The sequence below is a fragment of the Diabrotica undecimpunctata genome, chromosome 4, assembly GCF_040954645.1.
Source record: "Diabrotica undecimpunctata isolate CICGRU chromosome 4, icDiaUnde3, whole genome shotgun sequence".
NCBI lineage: Eukaryota > Metazoa > Arthropoda > Insecta > Coleoptera > Chrysomelidae > Diabrotica > Diabrotica undecimpunctata.
The window spans coordinates 97,658,309-97,676,276 of record NC_092806.1 but is presented as its reverse complement, the minus strand read 5'-3'; the positions used below and the strand labels follow the sequence as shown (position 1 = coordinate 97,676,276).

General features: G+C 32.6%; 1 protein-coding gene across 1 annotated transcript in view; it reads left to right on the top strand.

The window, feature by feature from the left end:
* The first annotated feature begins 16,737 nt into the window (after positions 1–16,737).
* Positions 16,738–17,968, top strand: part of LOC140439820 (uncharacterized) — a 194,620-nt gene continuing 193,389 nt past the window's right edge. The window contains exon 1 of the mRNA XM_072529971.1: positions 16,738–17,321. The gene's annotated coding sequence lies outside the window, so the exon portion shown is untranslated. The remainder of the gene's footprint in view (positions 17,322–17,968) is intronic.

Genomic DNA, 17,968 nt, shown 5'->3' with positions numbered 1-17,968 from the left:
AAGGAAAATAAATTCCTGCAGCTGTCTGTATACCATGTACCAGTTACCAGCTGAAGTCCGTTTGAAGAGGTTTACCCTCCGGGCGCTGGTACTCACGTGAGGCATGGTTATATGTTGCCTGAAGTTAAATCTAATAAAATATTAAACATCATTCATTCTTAACAACAACATGTACATTTTTTGGTAACTTTTATGTTTGTAAAGGGTTTTACCCTAATATTTTGGTGGCTCGGGCATGTTAACCTGCTTTTAACCTGATGATGGAATTATTATTCCAAAAACGTTTGTTTTTTTTTATGTAGCCCTTCTAAGGACTTTTTAAATATACCTACATACAAAGATTTATACCTCTTTTTATATATTAATAAATTCTATTAATAAATACATATTAAATTTAAACAAAAAGAGAAATCAAACGATTTCTACTTAGCGAAACCGAATTCAAATCTTAACCACTGTGTTTCCTAAAATTTGCGAAACAAACAGCTGGATAAATTACTCGGCAAGGGAATCTAAAATTGCATTCCACAAGCCGTTCATCCTGGTCAAAATTCGTAGTGAATTCAGTTTCTGGTACTTCAAACGAAGTAAATAACAAAACAGAATGACGGTATTAGATTTTTGTTTTGATACAGTGCAGCAACAACCGCTGATACGTATTTCGACCTTCTTAGGTCTCTTCAGAACGGTATAGTCACTGCTCTGAACCAAAACAAAAATCTCTCCCGTCCTAGACAATAGTTATTAAAATAACTATATACGGACGTAACTACGCCATCTAAAAACAAAAAGAGAAATCAAACGAATTTTGACCAGGATGAACGGCTTGTGGAATGCAATTTTAGATTCCCTTGCCGAGTAATTTATCCAGCTGTTTGTTTCGCAAATTTTAGGAAACACAGTGGTTAAGATTTGAATTCGGTTTCGCTAAGTAGAAATCGTTTGATTTCTCTTTTTGTTTTTAGATGGCGTAGTTACGTCCGTATATAGTTATTTTAATAACTATTGTCTAGGACGGGAAAGATTTTTGTTTTGGTTCAGAGTAGTGACTATACCGTTCTGAAGAGACCTAAGAAGGTCAAAATACGTATCAGCGGTTGTTGCTGCACTGTATCAAAACAAAAATCTAATACCGTCATTCTATATTAAATTTAGTTTAATAACTTTAAAAACTAATTATTCTTGTGTATTGTGATTGTGCTATGTCAAAAACAACTGATAGTCTGTAGTCTGATGGCTTGTCTCTTAGATTATTTTGAACAAGAACGAAATAATGGTAACCCGTTTCAACTATTAAATGCTCTAAAAGAGGTAGGTAATTTAAAGAATTTAGAATAAATAATTTTGTATAAAAATATTTTTTTTTGTATTTTAGTGCTTTGTAGTGTTCTACTGTTATAATAATATTTCTCAAGAAGTTAACAGAAGGTCAACTCTACGTCAACCAATCTCCTGTAGAAAGAGTGACGCACTACAACTACCTCGGCACCATAATAAATGAAGAATGGACCAACAATCAGGAGATTAGAGCACGCATCGGAAAAGCTAGATCCATCTTCTATCGGATGGGGGCCTTCTTCAAGAGTCACAACCTCTCTCTTAATACAAAAGTAAGAATTCTGCGATGCTACGTCTTCTCTGTCCTTTTTTATGGAGTTGAATCGTGGACTTTGAACGAAGATATGTGCAGAAAACTGGTAGCATTTGAGATGTGGCTATATCGGAGAATTCTTAAGATCTCGTGGACTGACCGAGTCACAACTGAGGAGGTCCTCAGAAGAATGAATAAGATTCGAGAGGTACTGACCACCATCAAATCTCGAAAGTTACAGTTCATTGGACATATTATGCGATATAAATCCAGATATGTTCTCCTTCAAACCATCCTGCAAGGAAAAATATTTGGAAAACGAGGTCCAGAAAGAAGAAGAACATCTTGGTTAAAGAACCTCAGAATCTGGTTCAATACAAGATCTGTGCAGCTTTTCCGCGCTGCTGCAGATAAGATAAAGATTGACATGATGATCACCAACATTCGTAACGGATAGACACATTAATAAGAACAAGTTAAAAATAATGATCTTTTAAAATCACTCCCTAAAAACGGTATTACAAAAAGACTACAACTAATACAGATAAGTTGATTTACGTCCATTTTCGTAAAATTAAAATTAGATTCGAAAACAATTTTCAACAAATATGAAAAAAAAACTATTGGACTTTCTAAGTCTAAAATAAAATTAGGCACAGTAAGAACGGAAATTTTAGAAAAAAATGTAATGGAAGTGATACTTATCACATATTTATAGACTACAAAGCAGCCTATGACTGTGTGAATGGAAGAGAAATGTTCAAAGCAATGAAAGAGCTAGGAATACCAAATCAGTTGGTAAATTTAACAAAACTAACTCTTGAAAAAGTTTAATGTAAAGTACGAATAGAGGGGGAACTGTCTGAACCTTTTAAAACAAATAACACAAATAACGGGCTGCGCCCGGGAGACCCTCTCGCCTATATACTGTTCAATATGGCTCTGGAAAAAGTAATACGTATGTCACAAATTACAACTACTGCTTCAATATTATAATAAATCAGTGTAGATCCTGGCCCATGCTGAGGATATCAATATTGTTGGGAGAGCGGGAAACGCCGTACGAGAGGCGTATGTAGCATTACATGCAACAAACAAAACTAAGTATATGAAAATAGGCACGTAACCACAAATCCTAAGAACACTTGTTATAGAAAACGAAAACAGTGAACGAATTTGTATACCTAGGAGCGCTCCTTAATACTGAAGGTTGACTGATTGATTAAATATGCTGTTGTCTTTAATTGATTTTTAGATCCCTTCCAGATTAACTCAAATGATTCAAATGTACTAAAAAAATCCTGTACTGTGTAAGTGTATTTTGTAGTCATAAAATTTGTTCTGCTTCAACACACTGCGGACAATAGTGTATATTTCTATATTTTTAGTACTTAAAGTCGGTTCCAAATTAACATGACATACAATTTCTACTTCTGCCGCTTCAAACGTAACGCTTATTGTACGCTTCCTTTTTTATCAGCTACTGATCCCATTATAAAATTTAACTGGATTTAATACAAAATATGAGTAAGGCAGTTGCTTATATTCACGAAGTTGATTAAATTATTTTGCTGTTCTCCTTGTACACTTTTCATTTTTAAAAAATATAAAAATAATTTCAACGCGTTCTGCTGTTTAACATCGCTGTTAAACGTTATCTACAGTTCTAATAACTAAACTTTTTACAAATTTCTTTTAATGTATTTAACAGTTATAAAAATTTTATTTGTTATTAACAGCAGCAAAACATAGGCTTTACGTTTAGTTTTAAGTTGTTAAACTTTTAATAAATTAATATTTTTTCACAAGAGCAGAGTTAATATGAAAATAAAAATCATGTATCCCTAATTATCCAGCAATGATATGGGGCCTATTGTATATTACCTACGTGAAACTAAAGGCTTGTGATGTTAAACGAATGGGGTTGACAAGCGACAGCTATCTATATCGTTAAGGTGTCCCCTTTAAAAAAAATCGATCTGTTTTAATATGTTCACAAAATACAATTAATATTGTCAAATATCAGGATAAACTCTTTTGAGTGACCAACCCTATATTTTAGAAATAAACCACAATTTTCACTCTCTAGTGGTTTCCTCATTGCCGAGGATTGCTTACCATATGACCAACACTCTTTTTGCTATCGGTATCTATCCCGCGCTGCTCTCGTCGACTCAGAGAACGTCTTGTCACTGGTTTTCTACACTTAATTTGTCCATCGAGTAAGTGAGCGCAACTTTTGCTTTTGCAACTTTTAACGTTTCCCGAAATTATAAGTTTTTCAAGATTATCAGTACTTCTTCTTGCAATATGTTTAAAAAACTTTCAGACGCCTGCGAGACGAAAAGAAGATAGTCGAGTCTGAATGTTAAACTCTAGGGGTGATTTGTTCTGTGGTCTACCTAGAGATCTCCATCACCACATTTCGAAGAGGTCAATCTCATTTTGATGTTCTTCGACAAACAGCGATCTTTTCACAGTTTTGATAATCAACTCATAGCAGTTTTAGCTATTCCTATTCTCCTGCGTATTTTGGTTTCACAAGAGCCTGGATGACTTATGGAGAGTCCCAGATAATTGAACTCGTTAACAATTTTAAACTGGTATAAGGCTCTGATTGTTTGTAGTGAATTTGAATAATCGACTATCATAATTTTTCTTTTCTGTTTATTTTTGTTGAGGCCACATCTGTTCCTTTTGGTTTCCACTATCTGTAGTAAGCTTGATATTTCTTCTTCAATCAGTTATTAGAGTTGTATTGTCTGCATTTCTATTGTTTTTGTCTGCGGTAGAGATACCTATATTCTATTTGTCAGTACTTTTCTCATTATATATTACTAGTTACAGTTACATTATTAGTTGGACTTATGGTTCATAATTCTTATTATGGATTCACTATTCTCATAAAGGCTCTTCTCTAGAACTGACAGATGATCAGAAACTCACATCTCGTGTAGAATGTTCAACAAAATTTTGCATTTTCGAGATTTCACAATTAATTCTATAAACAAAATATCGGATTAGCCATGGGCTCATCCTCATATTCATTTATTAGCAAATATATTTATTCAAAATCTTACAAACGATTTCAAACAAAACGCTTTACACAAACAAGACAAACAACTCAGAGCATGATAGATATATGTAGATGGTGTGTTCTCCATTTGGACTCCTTAATAAATATATGTTATACATCAACAATAAAGACAATAATAAAAAAAAACAATAACTTACTTTCTATTCTGAATGTGCTAATCAAAAAAGAAGATACAGGATATGCAATCAAAGGATGGATTTACATAAAACCAACCTACACCAACAGATATATAAATACCACTTAAATCACAACGTAAACGTCAAAAAAGGAATCATTAAATCTCTATACAATAGTCTAAAACATCTGCTCTAATGAAAAGCCATTTTAAGAAGAAAAAAAAATGTCCTTCCAAAGGTTTAAACAAAAAATTACTACCCATTGTCATTTACAAACAAGGAATTTTGCAATATAAAAAATAGGAAATAAGTAACATCACAACAAAATTTAAAACAATCAACACTTAGATCTATCCTATCCAAAATCAAATCAAACAACACACAAGAAAGATTATAGAACTGTACCCATAAAAACTCTGTGAATGTAAAAATTTCTATGTGGAAGAAACCGCACGACCTCTAAGTGTCAATGGAAGATGTATATAATCATCAGTAAATAATCATGAAAGAAACAGATCTGTAAAGGGAAAAAATCAAAGAAACAGCCCTCATCTTACTCAATCAAGAAAAATGTGTAGCAAAATTGGCAGCAGAATATAGCAGGCTTTGGTTGTCAATACTGAAAGACAAAGTCAACAATCATATACCAAAAATAGCGGATTGAGAAACTCTGAGATACCTCGTCTTGAATCATACACAATACATATGCAACACACATCACACATGGGTAATACACAAATACCCCTACATACACAAACGCTTATTGCACACACCAAAAATGCAGAACACTTGCATTATAAAATAATCGTAATTTGAAGCTCCACAGGGCAAAACCCACCCTCATACCTTTTTCAACCATAGCTGTTACTTATAATACCATGGCCAAATGTGTCAACTTTTAATATTGTGAAATGACATAGGTACATAACCTCGTCAACCCTTTGGCCATTATACACTTTAACAAAACATGTTTTAAATCTTTTAAATAATCTTTTATGAACACGATTTCCAGAGTGGAAATCGGAACGTCAAATTTTTATCTACATAATATGTAATTTTCATTTCAATCAATTGTGGCCTAATTCCATAAAAACAAAATGAATAATTATTTTTAAGTTTGTTTTTGTTTACACATTAATATTAATATTATTTGTTGCATTTATTCACAATATAAATGTTTTGTTTTTTGTTTACAGGTCTGTACTTTGTTTTCCCATTTAAGAAGATTGTGATCATTTTTTAAGTTGCTATTTTTGTTATTTGTGAAATGTACAATATATATTGTTAACTTTTACTTGTTTACAGTTTATTTATTAATCAGTAATCACACTACACTTCATAGAAAATATAACTTTTTATTGTAAATACTCAATTATTATTTTTTGTGAGACATACGGTGCCATAGGGTGACCCCAGGGGTACCCCATCACACCAAGCATCATATATATGTCTCAAGCACCGCATCAACGTAGGATTAAATATTTGTGTTTAATACTGCAGGAATTAACGATTTACCATACATAGTAAGTTTATGTCAAAATATGCTCAAGTTTGAATATCAAAATGGCTATACACTCTGGCACCAAAAGAGCTTAACTTAACCGGTAAGCAATTTCGTCGAATAAGAAAATCGAAATTCAATGCAAATTGTGGAAAGACAATGTATGTAAATAGTGTAGTCTCCGGCAAGACAATACGCAGGCTTATTTAATATTGTCTCCCAAGAGGTTTTTTGCCAAGTACAACATCCCAGTGTTAGACTATCACGCCATACGCCGTACAATTTTGAAACATGAAAATATTTCCTAAGGGGTCTTCTGCATTAAAAGGAACAACATTTATGTTTTAAATAAAAAATGTAGCTAAGATAATTTTGAATAAAATCATTTATTAGCTTTTTTTGTGTAGAATGAACCAATCTCTCAACAAAGATTGAAGCTATTGGCGATTTTGAATATCAGTTACGGTCGCGAAATCAATGCTCAATAAAAGTTGTATCAGCTGGATGGTAAAAATTTAATATCTTTTGATCCGAGTGTGCTATCGACAAAGATTAAGATACGTTTTAAAGGTAAAAAGTGCAGCTTTCGTATGCAGTTTTTGTGTTTTGCCGCAAATGAACTCAGTTTTTATAAAGGTGTTAAATAAATAAGCGTGGCCCGATTTTAGTCATTTTTTATGATTCTCATTAGATCAATTCAATGTATGCTTTTTATTGACCAACCACTATAAAGTTTCCATAACTAAAACCTAATATTCAAAACTTATAGCATGAAATTTGGCAACAAATGTGAGACATTTGAAATATGCTTTAGAAACGCTGAATTTTAGCTCTCACATTACAAATGATCTAAAACATTTAAAACTTTCTTTTTTTAATTATACTAGTATGTTTTTAAAAAGTACTCGACTTCTGCTATAAATAACGCTAAAAACCGTCTTCTTGGAAGCATTTCCCGTGACGTGCGATCATTTGTAATGTAAAAGTTTAAATTCTGCGTTTTTAGTCATAATTCAAATCCCTTATATTTGTTGCCAAAAATAAAAATCAAATTTTAATGTTATTGGTTTTAAAGACTAGTCTGCAACAATGAAAATTTCACTACCACTAGTCAATGAAATTCATAAATGTTATTGATCTTACAGAAATCGTAAAAAATTTAAAGTTTATTTATTGAACAGCTTTATAGAAACTGACTTCATTTGCGGCAAAATACAAAAATCGCATACGAAAGCTGCACTCTTCAACGCATTTTGATTTTTGTCGAATTTGATTCAACTCGATTTATCGATTTCGCGCGCGAAACTGAAATTCAAAATCGCCGGTCGCTTTAAACATTGTTTCTGAGTCTACGCAAAACTTACTAATACATATTTTTGTTCAAAAGTATCTCAGCTACATTTTTTCTTTGAACCATTTTTTTTTCTACGGCGATTCTTGGTAAAACCATTTTTTGCGTTTTTCCCTACGACGGGGGTTTTAGGGAGAAGCCCAGGAGTTAAAGTGGTAAGCTTTTTTTAAGGTCCCGTAATTGATATTCTCAGCAAAATTCAGCATGTTCGTATAATTTATAGGGGTTAAACCTCTGCCGACTGGACTATATAGCGAGTCCATAAACTGATTTTAGCATACCTGACTAACTTGCATTCTTTCTTTTAATATTTATACTACCTTATTTGTCCATTTTATCAAGTTTTGTTTTTATAAAAAATTTAATTACATGTCGATCAAACTCTTACGTTTTATCAAGCGATTTATATATAAAATGTTTATTTTTTGAGTTCAAAAGAAAATTTAGCTTATTCTGAAAATACCCAAGCAGTTGATATGATTGGAAAATTAGAAAAGCAAACTTTTGCACGTTTTTTTTTTCTATTTAGCTGAAATAGTAACGATGTAACAAAAAGTTAATAAAAAACATTATAATGGAATTCACGCAAATATTATGTCCATCTAGCAAACTCGTGTAAAAATTATAAAACAATAAAAATCTAAACAAGCATTATATATGTTTAATAATTAAATATAAAGCATGCGTTATTTTATTCGTTTTAAAATGATAAATCTTCCGTTTTAATTTCAGAAAACGACATTCAAATAAAAGCATTATCTGTAAAAAAATTTGTGGAGGATGCTGTGCCACCTGTTTTTACCAATGTGCCTTCATACTTGTCCTGCCGTACCTCTACGTAGTAAATGTTAAAGAAGATTTTTCTCATAACACTCTCATTTAAATAATTGAAAATCAGATAAATTTGTTGCCAGAAGAGATCATTTTATCTGTAGATATAGATCTTAATATAGATTCACAATAAGACAATTTTCATAACCTTATGCAAACATGAAAAAAATATTTTTCAAAAAGAGTTATATTTTCTATATGCAGAAGATAAAGTTGTTGAGATCGTCATTGGCTTACCTTTAAAATACGATATTTCAATAACTGGAAGTCCGAGAGTCACGATAGTCGAGCGAGTAGTAAGGGCGAATTCAAAAATCGCACCAAGCAGTCGGTACTGACGGTATTTGATCATCAATGACACAAAATGACACAAAAAAGACTTACGAAGGTGAACTCGTGGCCCAAAAATGAAAAGAAGTTCCTGCTAGTAAAACTGGGCCTCCTTGCGTCTGTAGATGTTTTGAAAAAATTAGTGCTTACTAAGTAATAAATTCGAATTATTCGGAAAAATCAGGAATTGCGACTTACAGAACGCTTACTTATCGAAGTAGGTAACCAGTAAGTTTTTTGAGTATTAGACACGCCCCTGTATATTCTATTTCTACCCTTTGCTTATTTCCTTTCATAATGATGTCCTCTGTCATCTTCGCCACGAGTTTTAGCCCGTGCTGTGTCATCTATTTCTTCATAATGCCGCCCGCGTTTCGAACCCGGTATTTGAGATCTGGCTCATCCTGCGCCAATAATATCACTGCGAGGTCATTCGCAAATGCAAAGAGAGTTGTACCCTTTACGTATTCATAGTCAAGACAAATCTGTGGGGACTCCGGCCGTCACGTCGATAACTGTGTCCTTCTCCACCATAATTTTTCTCTCGAACAGACAATCTGCCACCACATTCATCAGGTAGCCAAGACGTTCTCTCTCCTTCATTGCCCCGATTACACAATACACTACACTTGCATCATCACGTGCTTTTTTCTTTGCAAAAACCAAATTGCCTCGAGGATAGACCTTCTGATCTATCAATCATGTCATCGATGCTTCCTCAGAGTATCCTTTGATACAGCTTACCGATACGCTAAAGAGACCAGATGGGACGATACCTTTTCCCAGCTTTGAGAAGCAGTACCAACCTCGATATCCTCCATGGCTCAGAAAAGATCTGTGCTTCCAGCAATGCGTTTATTGTGTTCCAAAACATACGCAGGCTCCGCCTGTTCTAGACTCCTAACCGACTGAGGTGCAATCTGATCCAGTCCGGGCGACCTGCGCGTCTCGGGTGCACACAATGCCTCAGTTCGTCCATGGAAAAGGGTACTACCCCTCAGTTCTCTCGTTTCTCCATACTCCATGCCAACTGCTAGACGGGAAAAACACCTGTATTATCTTAAGCATGAAACTTCTTAATGGTTATCCTATATCCCTGATCCCAGATGTCCTTATCCAGCTTTTTACACAGTTTCTTCCAGTGCCTTCTTTTTCTCTATGAATTTTCCTGTAAAGTTGTACTCTTCGAGAGTGCGTGGTACTCTTCCTCGATCTGTTCGACGACATTGGGGTTACTTCCTGATCTACTTCTTTCTCTCTTTAAGTTTCTTCCGATATCCGCATTTCACCAGTATAGTTTCCTGTTTACATCTCTACGACCTATCCTGCTTCCTTTAATTGCTTTTTTAATTATACACTCCAGGTTTTTCACCGTCGGTTCTTGATCCTCTATCATCCTCACTCTCTATTTAATAAGTTTCTAGTATACTTTTCAGTCATTCTTTTTTTAGAAAATGAGTTCTACATACCTCTGTTCAGTACCACCAGAGTAACCAACTAGTCGGTTAGTATGTCGCTACGAGTTTATGTGATGGGAGATCACTACTCCGCTGCTTTTGTGGTGCACCTTAAGGGTGCGTTCATTACAAAGACCATCGCATGGTATCCTTGCCTAGATCATAGCACTGACAGTGAAGTGAACGCTCTCATTTAAAATAATGAAATTATTTTACCTGGCGATCGATACGATGGTCGGAGCGAGACTCGGTGGTTGGCGCCTCGTAGTGTCGATCGTAGAGTCCTAGGCTCGAGAGTCGAAAAAATACTAAGCTTGAATACTATGGTCCAAGTCTATGGTCCGATACTTGGCTCGAGGCTGAGCGCTGCGCGTTGACGGTGAACGTTGGCAGTTTTAAAATAATGCTTTTATTTTACGTGGCGATGATAATACGATACCATCTAATAGTCCGAGCGAGTGTCGACGCCTCGTTATGAGCGCACACTAAGACTCTGTAAGCTTTGAAAAAGACATCAAGGAGGACGTCCAAAGCTCGGCGCCGTAATAATCCACGCGGTTCAACCTTAAATCTGGGTGAGTTTAATATTAATTTTTGTAATAATGTAAATCTCAATTTTAAATCTAATTGTACTAACCGCGAAAACCTTGCTGATCATATATAAACTTAACCGTAAAAGTTTTGCACTACCAAAAATTATGCTCATTTTGATAGTTGATTTTCTCGTGAACTGATTAATATATTGCTCTATTTTTTACTATTTTAGACTTTTTCTTTGGTATTGACACTTTTGGGTAAAGATTTACTTAAACCCGGATGCAGAAAATGTAAATGGGCAGAATATGGTAAAAAATGGTTGACAGCTGTGGAAATTAATGGATGGTGAAAATTAAGTGTGAATTAGCAGTCACTTCTAAAATTAGCATGAAATTAAAACAAGCCAATAGGAGGAAACGTGGAAGACATACAATAAGCTGGGAAACTAATTTCAAAACACCACGAACCACCATGGATGACGTAAAACATAAAAGAAATTATACAAGACAAAAAAATATATATAAGAAATGGCTAACAAATAAAAGATCTAACAATAGAGTAACATATCAAAGGAAAAACGGAGAAGTACGCAATCAATTAAAAGAACCAAAAAACAATTTCTGGGAACAATAATGTGTCCAAGTTGAAAATTTAATTGGTGGTTCTCAGACTATGGAAGCATGGAGAAGTATCAATAATCTAAAGAAAAACATCCATAACTCCTTAAGCAACATAATTCCTATAGAAAAGTGGGAAAATCACTATAAAAATTTACTCCAAGAGTCCCGATTGGAATATATGGAAGAGAAATGCAGTATGGAGAGACAAACAGATAGTAACTTTAATACTACTAACAACGACAATATAGCTGTAGAGTTTCTTAAAGCACTAGGTCCATTCCTAATAGAACGAATAACTTTTCTAATGAATCATTGCTGCCAACAAATTAAAGTACAGAGGATTAAGTGTCCTACCTAATTTCAGGAGATTGTTTGGAAAGATAATAAATGGAAAAATACAAGATGACGTAGGACATCTAATTGGCGAAGATGAAAGTGGATTAACGCCTGGTAGATCTTGCACTGATAACTTGTTTATACTGCAACAATAAATAGAAAAAATAATAGCGGTTGTTCCCGAAGTACATCTAGCCTTCATCGACCTAGAAAAGATGTATGATACAGTTCCAAGATGTAAATTGTTGCAAGCTTTACAACAACTCAGCATTAGTCCATAGCTTTTAGGAATAATCACAGAAGTATACAGGGATAACACTACTCACCTAAAAATCTGAAAGAGACTATCAGAGCCAATAAAAGGAACTAATGGACTAAGGTCTATACAAAGAATATGTAAAATGGGGGTTACAAGTCAGCATGAAGAGAACGGAAGATTTAGTTATCATTTCAGATGCAAGGTTTGAAGTGTTGATAGACGAGGACGTGGAAATTAAACAAGTGGAAAAATTTAAATATTTAGGTGCACGCATTGATAAGGATGGCTTGGGAGAAACCGAAATTAAACACCAAATTAATCAGGGATGTACAATTGTAGGATGCCTGAACTCCTTATGATGGGATCGCAACATTTCCAAAAGGAACAAAAAAGGAATAGAGCAAACCATGGTGGAATCAGTTCTTTGTTATGGCTCTGAAGTATGAACAATTAATGCAGACCTGAAGAGAAGATTGCTGGCAGTTGAAATGGATTATTTGAGAAGAAGTGCTAGAACATCAAGGCTGGAAAGGAAGACCAACGAATCTATAATAAATAACATAAATGCTACAGAAACGGTCATTGACAGAATAGAAATAAGAGGATTAAAATGATTTGGACACCTATTGTGAATGCCTGACGAACGTTGGCCCTAAAAACTTCACAGATGGAAGCCCCCTGGAAGAAGAAAAAGAGGTAGACCTCGACGCTCATGGAATAAAGAAATTAGAATATCGCAATAAATTGCATAAATAAAACGTCTGACATAGATAAATTGAGCAACATTTATTGTTATTTACTAGAAAAAACATCAAAAATAAAATAAATATCTTACTTCTACATATTCTAGTATGCATAACTGTTTGCATATCATTAAGACAGATTTAATAATTAAAAATAAAAACTACCCAATATGGGCCTCTTGTTTCTTGAAAATAAATACAATATTAAGAACAACTAATTACATTTTAATCACAATGTTTTTATTTCTGTTCTCTATGTATCAGAGTTAGAACACACTATCAAAAGACGGCATGAAATAAACTAAGGTTTACTATCCTGACTAAAATTTTTAGAATGTATTGTCCATTATTATATTTTATATTTGTATTGTTAATGTTGAGTGACAAAGTTTATTTTAAATAATCTCAACGACTAGTAAGTTGCACTAACGAATTGTGATATTTTGTAAACATTCTGGAAAAAGGAATAAAACAATTCCGAAAGCTTGACAAAAAGTCAAAAGAGTGCTGCAACCCTAATAAACTGGTGGTTTTGTTTATATATATATATATATATATATATATATATATATATATATATATATATATATATATATGCCAATATTAAACTAAGAGTCATAAAAAACTTTAAAAATGGTAGACGTATTATTTTATACCCATATATTTTTAAAAATATAAAGGATCAAGAGAAGCAACATATGCCGTTTATTCTTTTTTTTTAATCGTACAGATTACAAAAATTTTCGTCCTTGGTAGTTAACAGATATAACTTCTGACTTTTATCACTCTATAATAAGGCCTCTGATTTATTTTAAAGGGGAATACACCGGCTCAATAAATTTCAAAGCTGTTTGCATGGAAATGGCATGTTTGTCATTGAACTTCGATAATGGTATTTCTTAACCTAGTTTTGTATTATTACGTTTTCCTAATTAAACCAATTAAATAGGTAGATATCGTCATAAAAAATCAAATTCTAACCTAACTAAACGAAGTAAATATCTAATTTAAATAAATGTTTGACAGTATGAATCATGTATAAAAAGTACTAGTATTAATTCAATATAAAATAAAATATTTACAATTAATATATTTTATATTCTAGTAAAAAATATAAAATACTAAACTCTGATCATTTTTTGATTAAAATTACTGTAAGAAAAGCAATAATTAAAAAGCTAAACGAAGAAAAAAGTTTAACCTTAATTTCATTTTAAAAAATTGCGAAAATTTGAGGTAGTGCAGGGTTATCAAAAGGATATACAAGAAACATACGCCAAACAAGATAGTACTACTGTGAGTGACATACAACAAAAGTTTTGAAAATGACAAACACTATAAAGGAAGCTACGTCGAAGAACATACCAATAACATAAAGATTTATAAAAAAAACCACTGGTTCGATGACGTATGTAGAACAGATTTACAAAAAAAAAGATCGGATTTGAGATTAAAAATTTTGTGATTGCAAAAACAAGACGACCTAGAAAGGAATGCCGAATAATGGAAAAAAGTAAAGAAAATCCTAAAATCTTGGAAAAGACAGTACCTATATAGATGATAAAGTAAATCGTATTGAAGAAAATTACAAGAAAGACGAAATAAAAAAAAATTTAAAGGGGTAAAATACATTAAAAGTGGATACCAGGAAAGAACTATGAATGTAAAAGATGAGCAATGTAACCTAATAGTGGACGAAGACCAAATATGTAGAAAATAAAAAGAATATTGCGAAGAGCAGCTAAATGGAGGAGTGACTACCGAAGAAAATTATAATGTAAAAAAAGGCCCGGGGAGAGCGGCATTTTGGCAGAGAACTTAAAATATGGAGGAGAGGCTTTAAGAAACCAACTTAGCGAGCTAACAGTAGAAGTTTGAAATGCCGAAGAAATGCCTCCAGAATGGAACAAGTCTATTATAATTCCTATACACAAAGGGAACTGAATGCACAAACTATAGAAGAATATCCTTGTTAATGTTATATACAAAGTGTTCGCTACGCTAATTAAAAAACGATTAGCAATATATTTGAAGAAGAATCTAGGAGAATACCAAAGAGGATTTCGTAAGGGAAGATCAACAACCGATCAAATTTTCATACTAAAACTAATCCTGATCAATTGTTATGAATACAATTTTTCATTGATTACAAAGCCGCCTGCAATACAATAGACTAAAACAAATTTATAGAAATGCTAAAAGAATCCCAAATACCAGCAAAAATAGTAAGATTGGTAAAAATGACAATTAAAAAAACTATTTGTGCTGTGAAATGCAATGGTACAGTCTTAGAAAAATTTGAAGTGAGAAAAGGTGTTCGCCAAGGAGACCCATTGTCTACCTTGCTATTCAATATAGTTCTAGAAAAAATTGTAAGGGTTAGTGGGATAAATAGGTCAGGGCACTCTTTTCTACATGCTCAGTCGTTATTTTTATTTCTGCAGTGCCGATTTTATTTGTTTATTTTAATCAGTTGTCACAAATTCCTGATTTCATATTAAAGTTTTGAGTTTGTGTTTCCTGTTTTTTTAAGTTGTTTTTAATTTCTCTTAGAGTAGAATAATGCAATACTCTTGAATTGCTCATCTTTAATATAATTAATTTCGGTTCTCTCCAGTTACTTTTTGAGATCTAATATTCGTATTATTTTTATTGATTGCGTGTCTTTTCGCATCTTTCTGGTCATGGTCTTATTAACTTCGGTGTATTTAACTGACTTCCTGCTTCCTTTTTCATAAATAGTTCTAATTCTTTATTACCTCGTCAATTTTTTGTTTCTTATTTTTGTTATAGGGCTGTTCAAATTCTAATTAAATGTTGTAATTGGCATTTTAACAATACTCATTTAATTGTAGATTTTTTATTAAAATCAACATACGATCTCTTAATTAATTATATTATTCGACCAATTAATCATTTTACTTATTTATATTTGATCTTTAATCTTGGAGCCAGCACAACATCAAACTTTCTAATTCATATATTTTATTTAAAAAATAAAGTTCCACAAACATAAAAAATAATTATCAAAAATTTGTGCGTGTTATGAAAATTTATTTGTTATTTTTCAGAACTGTAGCTAAGAAACATCCGACAATGGACAGGGATAAATTTTGAAGAGCTAGTAAGAACAGCTGAAGGCAGAGAAAAATTTGCAATTATAGTAGCCAACCTCCATTGAGGAGAGGGTACTTTAAGAAGAAGAAGCAGTTTGGGACATATCCTAAGCATGGATGGTGAAGTTGCCAAAGAAAGTGGTAGAAGCTAAAAAGCAGACAAAATAAGAAGAGGCAGCATACATAGTAACAAAATCTGGGAAACAGCATAAAAGAACTAATAGCAAAAAGAAGTAAAAGTTTAGAAATAGTAATCATTTTGCGAAATAACCGTAAACTATAAACAATGTGGATCAGGAGCTAGAATAAATCCCACACATGTAAAAATTACATGCATATTCAGAGAAGATAATGTACCATAAAAGCCCTATTTTATAAAACTCATACTCTCAAAATTAAAAAATAAATAAATACACACTCTCAAAATAAAATAAATAAATAAATGAAAACCGATAATTTTTATGTTTAGTCAATAATTTAGTCTAATATATAAACAATTGTAATAGTTTTTAAATAATAACATCGTTGTTAAATGTCAAAGTTTATTCTATGACTTCACTAATTGTCTTTGTTGACATCGGAAGACAATGCTCACTTGAGGTAAATGTTTGCCAAAACATATCTGTTGCCAGTAACATACTTATTTTTACTAACAAAAAATGTCACCCACAATGTAAACATCCCCGTAACTATTTAAGGGCAAAAGAATTAATAAAATATATTAAACAATAAAACTTACTTATTGTTTTGCTTCTATGTATAGTCGTACTTTCAGTCCCCATCAGTGAGAAGAATTTTGAAGAGAAGCTCGTCATATGAACATCCACATCACTTCTTGCTACAGAAATCATCGAGAATTGATAAATTTCCAACAAGTGTTGTATCACATCACGACTATAATCACATGTAATTACACCAAAAACAACACTAATAATCTTTCCCAATGTCAGTTATGGCCCCGAGAAGTAGAATACATTTCAAACGTATGAATAGCACTGTGTAGACTATTTTCAGCACATGCACTAACTGACTGAAAAGTTATACTGAACAAATTTTCATAGGAGAGGCGAGCCAAGACACTTTTTTCTTTTAACCATGTGTGTGGTTTTTCGTTTTTCGCTTTTATGAGATTTTTTTGTAATCATTCTCGACCAGCTGTGCCTATCGTCGTTTTTAATCGGACTGAAAATGGGTTTCATCTCTAAAAAGTGTGTTTTGACCGGTATCCGGATATACATTTGTCGTCTAAGTTCTTTACTCTCGTGTTATTTATGAATTTAGCCTTTGATTGGACACGCTTTATTTATTTTTAAATCTGTAAAGAATGTGCTCGTTCTGTAGACTTTACGGTGTTATTTTGTTCTGGACCATGCGAATTTGGACAATGTGGATGTCATTATTTTTTAAAGTTTAGCTCTAGATATATATGAAGAAAGGTAGAGTAAATTGTATCAGAAGTTTAAAAATTATAATTTGATAAGACTGTACAACAATAAGCAGCAGTAAACTGTGTTTTATACAAATAATTAACATTATAACTAAAGATATATGTATATATATATATATATATATATATATATATATATATATATATATTGTTATATTGTTTAAATTTAATACAGGGTAAGTCAAAACACAAATTCAGTATTTTCTCAGTATTTTTAAATGCATTATCCTGTATTTTATATCACCATCATAAACTTAAGCCAATGTGGTTTAATTTGTCCTTCATGTTTTGTTGTTTTTTTTTCACTGTAGAAGGTGTTTGAAAAGAGCGTTCATAATATTAACCCAGGCTTGAAGTCGGTTTTCAAATTATGTACTTACACGAAATGTGTAAGCATTTGAGGTGTAACATTATGAGATGCTTTTGCAATTCTGACCTTTATTTTAGCAATTGTTTTTGTAGGTTCAGGGTACACTAGATTCGTTATGATGGGATGGTACTCCGTCATGTAAATACCATAATTGTTAACGGATGTTGAGTGACACGGTTTACAAGTAAAATAGGTAAATTATTTACTAACAAATTGTTTGTTTTAAAAAAAAAACGCCCATTACATAATTACCTTAGATAGTACCC